The 8,661-nt window shown below is 37.4% G+C and overlaps 2 non-coding genes across 2 annotated transcripts; both read left to right on the top strand.

The window, feature by feature from the left end:
- Positions 1–355: 355 nt before the first annotated feature.
- Positions 356–461, top strand: LOC133833660 (small nucleolar RNA R71). Its single transcript, XR_009893028.1, has one exon. It is a non-coding gene; the product is annotated as a small nucleolar RNA R71 (small nucleolar RNA).
- Positions 462–8,104: 7,643 nt separating this feature from the next.
- LOC133833239 (small nucleolar RNA R71) lies at positions 8,105–8,212 on the top strand. The gene has a single exon (XR_009892633.1). It is a non-coding gene; the product is annotated as a small nucleolar RNA R71 (small nucleolar RNA).
- Positions 8,213–8,661: the final 449 nt, after the last annotated feature.

Below are 8,661 nucleotides of genomic sequence, written 5' to 3'. Positions count from 1 at the left end.
GCTGTCAAATGTGTGCCCATCTCCACAATAAACACAAGAAACATCTGCCACTTGGCCCATAGCAGCTGGCTGTACCATTCCCCCCAAACTCATGTTCTTGAGAAGGTTAGTCATTGAAGAAACTTGAGCTGTCAAAGCTGTCAATGCATCAACTTCAAGTATACCAGCCACTTTTTGACTTGTTGAGGCTCTACCATTGGACCATTGATAATTGTTGCTAGCTATCCTCTCCAAAATCTCATAGGCTTCATTATAGGACTTAGAGAGAATAGCCCCATTGGCTGAAGCATCTAACACCATACGAGTGGAAGAATTGAGCCCATTGTAGAAAGTCTCCATTTGTATACAATGTGGGATCCCGTGGTGTGGGCACTTTCTCAATAATTCCTTGAATCTCTCCCACGCTTCACAGAATGATTCATCTTCCAGCTGCTGAAATGACATGATTTCATTGCGAAACTTGGCATTTTTGGTAGGGGGAAAGTACTTCATCAGGAATTTTTCAGCCAACTCATTCCATGTAGTCACCGAGCCGAGAGGAAGAGTGTTGAGCCAAGCTCTAGCTCGATCCCTCAAAGAGAAAGGGAACAATTTCAACCTTAGGGCCTCATCAATCACTCCTTGTAGCTTGAAGGAGTCACTCACCTCCAAAAATGAATGAAGATGAAGATGAGGATCCTCAGTAGGCAGCCCACTAAATTGACCCACTGTTTGCAACATTTGGAACATCATGGGCTTTAATTCAAATTGGGGTGCTTGTATTTCAGGTCTAACAATGCCCGGATTGAGCTCATTAAACATGGGGGCAGCGTACTCCCTTATGGCTCTCTCTCTATCATCAGCCATAGCAATTGCATTCGTGACATTATTAGCACCCTCAACTCCTTCAACCTCTTCAGCCATATTAAAGCGATTTTGAGCCCGTTGTTCTCTTAGTCTTCTTCTAATTGTTCTTTCAATCTCGGGGTCAATAGGAGCTAGTTCAATGTCTTCTTGCTCGTTCATATAGTAAATTACCTGAGAAAACACAAGAGCAAGAAAACAAAGTCAGCTCAAAAAGAAAAAAAAATTGCAAGTAATTAATTTTACAAGAATTTCTAATTACAAGAATTAATTTTACAAGAACTTAGTCATTATTTATTAAATTTATTATTTATTATGATTGCAAAAGAAAATCAAACTCATACATGTCATCAAAATAACAATGATATTTATTTGGAAAAAAAGTTTTCACTATTTACAATCACAAATGTAAATAAAAAAAATATATAAGAAACTAATCTATTCTTAAAAATCAGGATCTTCTACATCTGATCCTTTATCTAACATATCGTCATCTATCTCTTCATAGTCATCATTATCTTGAGCCTCAAAATGCCCTCGAGGAAGATTTGTAAAAATTCTAAGTTTTTTGCTCATTTGTGAATTGAAATTCCATTTTAGAAGTGAACCTAAGTATGAGAAAATAATATCTCATAGCTACTGGTAATTCATCATCTATCGTTTCCCATATATCTTCTAAAGTTGCAATTATAGTAGGATAATCTTTAAAAAGTCTAATTACTAAAACATATTGCTCCGCAACTCTCATTATGATTTGCTTAGTTTCTTGGAGGTGACCTATCTCCTTGTGGAATAAGAGTAGTCTCCGAGTGATTCTTTCTAGCACTCCTACGGTGTTTCTTGGTTCTCTAATTCTTTTCAAGGCCTTAATGGCTCAGATATCCTGTAACGACCCAAATTTACTAATAAGGCTTAAGGGCCTTGATTAGTGTGACAGGAAGGCATAATTGGAATTTATGCGATTTAATGATTAAAAGTATGTTATATGACTATTTGAATATCTGAGATGCATGACTATGTGTATTAGTATGCATGTAGGCCCTGATTAGGTTAGAAGGGCATAATCGTAATTTTGGGCCCGTCGAGGGCATAATTGTGCATATATGTGATAAATTGTCGAGACCACATTATTATGTGGATATATTTGTGATTTGTGATTCAAGACGATCCTCGTGAGTGGTTTAGCAAAAAAGTCACGGCGGGGATTTATACCCGGCTTGGGGTGAGCCTGGGGGTATATATGGGAATTTAGAGAATATATTGGGGTCTATTTTGATATTGGAGAATATAGTTGGTGTTTGGTTAGGCGTTGGGAAGTAAGCGATAAATATTAGAGACACTCGAGGAATTAGCGGGAATTGGGTGAAATGACCAAAATGCCCGTAGGTGGATTAAAAGACTTAGAATTAAAGGGGAGGGTATTGTGGTCATTTGACTTATAAAGGATAGGTATGACTAAATCTTTACACTTAGTGGAACTTGTAGAAAGAAATAGAAGTCTGGAGGAAAGGAAAGAAAGAAAAAGAAGGGAAAGAAAAGGGAAGGAAAAGCAGGGCATTTCCAAGGTCGGTTTGGGACCTCTTCATCATTTTCATCTGGGGATTTGAGGCTAGAATCAAGGGAGCTTAAGGCTGAGATTTTGAGCTTGAGGTCTTGATTAGATTGGGGAAATCTAGCTGGGGTTATTCATTAGTTGAGGTAAGACTTTGAGGTTTTCTTCAGTTTCTGGTTTCCATGTTGAACTAAGATGTCTAAGCTAAATTTGATGGGAATTCTAGGGAATTCAAGCTAAGGGTTTGAGGAGAAGTAAGCCAAGGAGGTGTAGAGGCTAACTTAAGGTTGAATCCCCATTGAAGGTATGAAATTCTAGCTCTAAATTATGAGGTTTTGGTTGTTTTGCTGAAGTTTCCGAGTTTGAGTTTCAACCATGGTGAATTTTGAGATTGGGAGTGCATGTGTTAAAATTTTATGTGGTTGGGATGCTTGGGATGAGTTAGACATGTTAGTAAGCTTGATTCTAAGTTTGGTTGATGTTTGGAGAAGTTTTGGTAAGGTTTGGCTCGGGGAAAATCGAAGGAGGGAAAAACAGCATTTGCTGTTCTGTGACTAGCGCTACAGCGCTAGCCTTTGGGCGCTGTAGCACTAGGACATATACCCTGGGATAATTTTGGGCTCTGTTTGTAGTGCTGTAGCGCCCTCCTTAGAGTGCTATAGCGCTACCCTATTTCCAGAAAGGGGTTTTTGAGTTATTTTCAAGGGTTTTTGGCCGGGGGTTCGGGGTTCAATTCCACCACCCCGTTTGGTGGAATTGGGGCTTCCCGAGGGCTCGGGATGGGACCTGAGGTTAGGTTTTGGACTTAAGGATGGTGATGATTCTGATCTATGGTTGTGACTAGGTGTGCACTAGGGCTCAAGGGGGATCGTGCTCAAGGATCAAAGCGACCGAAGCTAGCGAATTTAAAGGTAAGAAAACTGCACCCGGTTATGTGTTTGTGATGGGACTAAGTGCTCCCAATACCTGTATAATGTCAAAGATGGTATTATGCCATGGGACATGTGATGAAAAGTCTAAGGGTGCCGTATACAATATTTGCGCACAGGGCGCAGCTTGGCCACTGGTAGCCGAGGACAGCTTAATATTCACTGAGCTCGGTTTAAGCGGGCCGGAGTTAGTGGGATAAATAGAGGGTGCGACATAAGGGCGCTAACCCTAGTTATCATTTGTGAATTGATTATTGATATAAAGTGATATGTTTGGTATGCTGAATGTTTGATTATCATGGATACTTAGACTGATGAGATCATGTTATTGTGATATGAGATATTGGATTGTCTATTGATTGTTTATGCTCTATTAATGTGTTTTCTTGCTGGGCCTTGGCTCACGGGTGCTACCCTGTGCAGGTAAAGGCAAAGGCAAGTTGGACCAATCCTAAGATGGAGAGCTGCGGGGCTGAATGTACATAGTCAGCTGTTCGGCCGCCATGGCCGAGGTGTGGATCAGGACAAGGAATGCCTAATAGTCTGTTTTGCCTTAGAATGGCTAATTATTGTGTTTAAATCTTGAATCTTTAGAAATGGTTCTAAACTTGTTATTTTTGGGATCTCGTGTAAATAGAAAATTTTTATTTATAAAAATTGCGGCTTTTGAGACCAAAATCTTTTAACCCTAGTTCCACTATAGTTTTAGTAACACATTTTAATTAAATGACTTGCTTAGCAAGTCTAACACCTTTATAAACACACAGTGTAACGGTCTTGGCTATCCAGGGCGTTACATATCCCCATAAGTTAATGCTCCATTCATTCTTAACTATAAACATAAGACAAAAACGTTAGCTATACATATAAACATAATAACTATAACATAAACACTTTCTTTGCGGGCGGTTAGATTCGGAGCTTGAGCGTGTGTATCAAGGAGAACTTCATGCGAAAGAACTGTTGCTCTGATACCAACTGTAATGACCCAACTAATTCTAAGACTTTGGACCATTAAAACTACTATACATAGACACTATTTTTGAGAAAACATACAGAAGAAACATTCACAACTTTATTAAAAACTCTAAAGTAAATGTCGAAATACATAAATTCGGGGTATGGGATCCCATTGTTTGAAAATAATACATAACTTTAAACTTAAATGAAATTGTTTACAAAAATAAGTGCGGAAAATACATAGAATATAACTAAAAAGACTGAAAATAACGTCGTCCTCGAATCGTTCACGTAGTCCATCGAATCCATTCTTCCTCAATACACAAGCCAAGCTACCACGAATCCTTCTGCTGCCATATCTATTTTCCTGCATACATAAAAATAAAGGAATGAGCCTAATGCCCAGCAAGGAAAATCTACTAAAAACATAAAACATATACATAAACTATATCATAAACATATACTATAAACATATGTCATATACCACAATGGCCATTATACTACTTGGGGCTTGTTAACTAAACAAGTCATATGCCCAATATATTGGTGGGGCTTGCTAGCCAAGCAAGTCATATGCCCATAATTTACTGAGGCTTGTTAGCCATACAAGTCACATGCCCAAGGTCTATAAACATACTATACATAATGTAAACATAACATAACATAACATAAGATAACATAACATATCATATAAACATATATAATTCTATCCTATTTTCCTTACCAAAACTGGGATATGAGAGCAAGGACGGGATTTGGAACACTCCTAAAACCAACAATAAGAATGTGAGTATTTCTAAAGAAAGAGATGATAAAGAAATGAACTAACCAATCAAGAAGAAGCTTACCGAAATGAAACCTTAAGTTCAAAGAACTTAAATACCTAACCAAGAATGGAAACAATGAGTTAGGATTTGAGTAAAGAAAACTAAAAGAAACTAAAGAAACATACAGAAATGAACTTAAGATTAGGAATACCTTTGGATGTACTAGAACCGAACTACACCTTGATATAGAAAAACACACTATTATCTTACTTCCCAAGTGTTTAAAATGATAAACAAACTAAAGAAACATAGCTTAAAATGATAAAGCTTATACCCAAACCCAAGTGTTTATCACTCTATAGTAACCCTAGCAGCTTGAAGGCTCTGAACACAGCTTGAAGAATGAGAGAAATGGCTCGGTACTAGGTCCTATTTATAGAGTTCAAGGAGTGAACCACCTCCTTTTAGCTTGAATAAAAATAATGAGTATTAATTGAAAAATATTTGAATATTCGTTCAACAAAGGCTTAAGACTCGATCAAAACGTTCAGAGGCTAGTCAAGAGGTTAAGGAATGAATTGATCTCGGTTTCAAAGACATTTGAAAACATAGCCCTAGGGGCGATATATCGCCTGGGCTTATGACCCGAGTGCTCGTCGTTTCGTTTGTGCGAAGTTCACGTGTTTTTCGTATTCCCCGTGTGGCGATGCATCGGATCCTAGGATGCGATATATCGGCATACATGAATATATTAAACACGTAATTGCACATTATCAGCTTAATTTGAAATGATTAAACAGGTTTGACTGAGTAATACGAGATTCCAACAGGTTCTGGAAGGGTCTAGAGCTTCTAGAAACCTCTATTTTTGAATTAAATGCTTAAATCCTCAAATAAACAAGGTTGTGACAAATGTCATACTCTTAATGTTCTTGGAAGATTCTAGAGCTTTCTTGAACTTTCTTTCTATTTAAACTATAGTTAAATCCTTAAATAAACCTGCACACGACAAGTGTCATGTTCTTATTAATCCTATCTAAACCTTATAGTATAATAAATGACATCTTTATAATCAGCTATATTAATCAAACCTTATGTTATAATTAATATTCTTAAACTATAGGTTAAACTTATAAAATCTATAAGTGTTTCTACGAATGTTCAACTAAGTCCCGACTTGAACCAAAATCCATAGTAATAAACATACTATAACTACTACTAGCTATTACTACTACTACTACTACTACTACTACTACTACTACTACTATCTACGTAAAGTTCTGGGACTCTACATTTTGTTTCATAATCAACTTGGATCCAAACCACCCCTCATATCCCTGAGAGCCATAGTATCATGAGAAGATGCTCTTTTCTTGGTATTGCATATTTTTGGCACTTTCCACCGCTCATGAAACAATCGAGCTTTATCACTAAAGATCTTTTTCACTTTCGAACGAACTGCTCGTTTTCCACCTGTCACCATAGTTTTCTTCTTAGTAACTTCGAGCTTATCACCCTCATTTTCCACCACACCAATTCTACAAAAAATTGGAACCTCCGTTGCTGGAAAGACTTTAAATGTTACCTCTTCTTTTTGCACTCACAACTTCAATTCGCATTTTTTTCACATCTATTAAGGCCCTACCAGTTGCTAAAAATAGCCTTCCAAGAATAATGGGAATATTTTCATCTTCCTCCATATCAAGAATAATAAAATCTGTAGGAAAATGAATTTGTCCACCTTTACTAGAACATCCTCAATAATACCCCTGGGATGCTTTACTGAATGATCTGCCATTTATAAAGATACGGTAGTTGATTGAGCCTTTCCCAATTTTAACTTTCTAAAAATAGATAGAGGCATTAAATTTATACTAGCCCTCAAATCACATAAAGCCTTGGTTCCTACTGAACCCCCTATAGAATCTTCAAGCTTGGGAGGTAGTTTCTTTTAAATTATTGCACTGCACTCCTCAGTAAGTGCCACTGTCTCATAATCCTCCAGTATCCTTTTCTTTGTCAAAATTTCTTTCATAAACTTCACATAACTCGGCATCTGTTCAAGTGCCTCAACAAACGAGATATTGATGTGAAATTTCTTAAATACCTCAAGAAATTTGAAGAATTGTTTGTCAAGATTGGCCTTTTGGAACCGTTGAGGATAAGGAATCTTTGGCGTAGACTCGGTATATTTCGACTTCTCTTTCTTTGGAAAGTCTTTAGTAATATCCTCTTGTGCTGGACTAGTGGCAAGTTGATCCTCTATCTTCTTTTTCTTGTCATCCACTAGAGGCACTTTTAACTCCTTGCCATTCCTCAAGGATATTGCATTGCAATGCTCTTTTGGGTTTACCTCAGTAGTGCTTGGTAAGTTCCCTTGAGCAAGGTTTGTCAATAAAGTAGCCAACTACCCCATTTGAGTCTTCAAACTCCTGATAGATGCCATAGTTTCTGTCATGAACTAGTTCAGTACATCGAACTGTAGTTCAGGTTGTTTCATATGTGTTGGATGATGTGGTTGTGGCTGTGGAGGTGGAAATTGTTGCTGAATTTGAGGGAAAGGCTGTTGTGCAGCTTGATTATTTGTCCATGAGAAGTTAGGATGATTCCTCCACCCTTGGTTATATGACATCGAAAAGGGATTTTTGGTTGGTCTTTGAAAATTTCCTATAGCTTGAACTTGTTCCATAGGTAAATTATTCATATTTATGGCATGACATTGATTTAATAGATGAGCATTCCCACATGCCCTACATAAACTCTGAACTTGCATGGGTTGGGCTGATAGGTTGCTCTGTTGTAACTGCTTCGTTAAAGCTGCCACTTCCGCTGTAAGCATTGTAATGGAATCTAATTCAATCATACCAGCCACCTTCTTGGTTTGTCCCCTTTCAGTTGGCCATTGGTAGTTATTCGTTGCCATCTCCTCTAGCAATTCGTACGCCTCATTAGCACTCTTTCTCATGAACGCACCTCCTGCTGCAGCATCTATTATGGTACGAATGGTACCATTCAACCCATTATAAAAATTATGGACCAGCATCCACTTCTCTATACCATGATGTGGGAACTTCCTTAACAATTCTTTAAATCTTTCCCATGCATCATACAACGATTCCCCTTCTGTCTGGTAGAAATTATTAATCTCCCCTCTCAACTGTGCAACCTTGGATGGAGGAAAGAATTTTGCAAGGAACTTTTGGGCTAACTCCTCCCATGTTGTAATAGAATTAGCTTGTAGGGAAATCAACCAACTCTTTGCTCGGTCCCTTAGTGAAAATGGAAATAGCCTCAACCTTATTGCGTCATCCCTCACTCCATTCAAGAAATAAAATATGATGTGCAAGTATACACAATCGATTCAAGTAATATAATAGTAAGTAAAGTATCGTTCCCATAAGGACTATCAACCAATTACCAATAATTGCTTTTAAATTTCTATTTGGTTGTCAAAAATAGAGTTATTTTTAAACTAAGACTTAAAATTGAAATAAACTTTGCAATAATAAAGATTGATTCAAGAATTTAAAAACCTAGGGTGTTAACTTCATCAACTTTTCAACTTGTTAATCTTACTAATCAGCGCATATAATTCTTCAATTTCTATCCT

Source organism: Humulus lupulus, chromosome 4 (genome assembly GCF_963169125.1).
Source record: "Humulus lupulus chromosome 4, drHumLupu1.1, whole genome shotgun sequence".
Classification (NCBI taxonomy): Eukaryota; Viridiplantae; Streptophyta; class Magnoliopsida; order Rosales; family Cannabaceae; genus Humulus; species Humulus lupulus.
The sequence above is the reverse complement of the archived record's forward strand: the minus strand, read 5'-3'. Positions and strand labels throughout refer to the sequence as shown.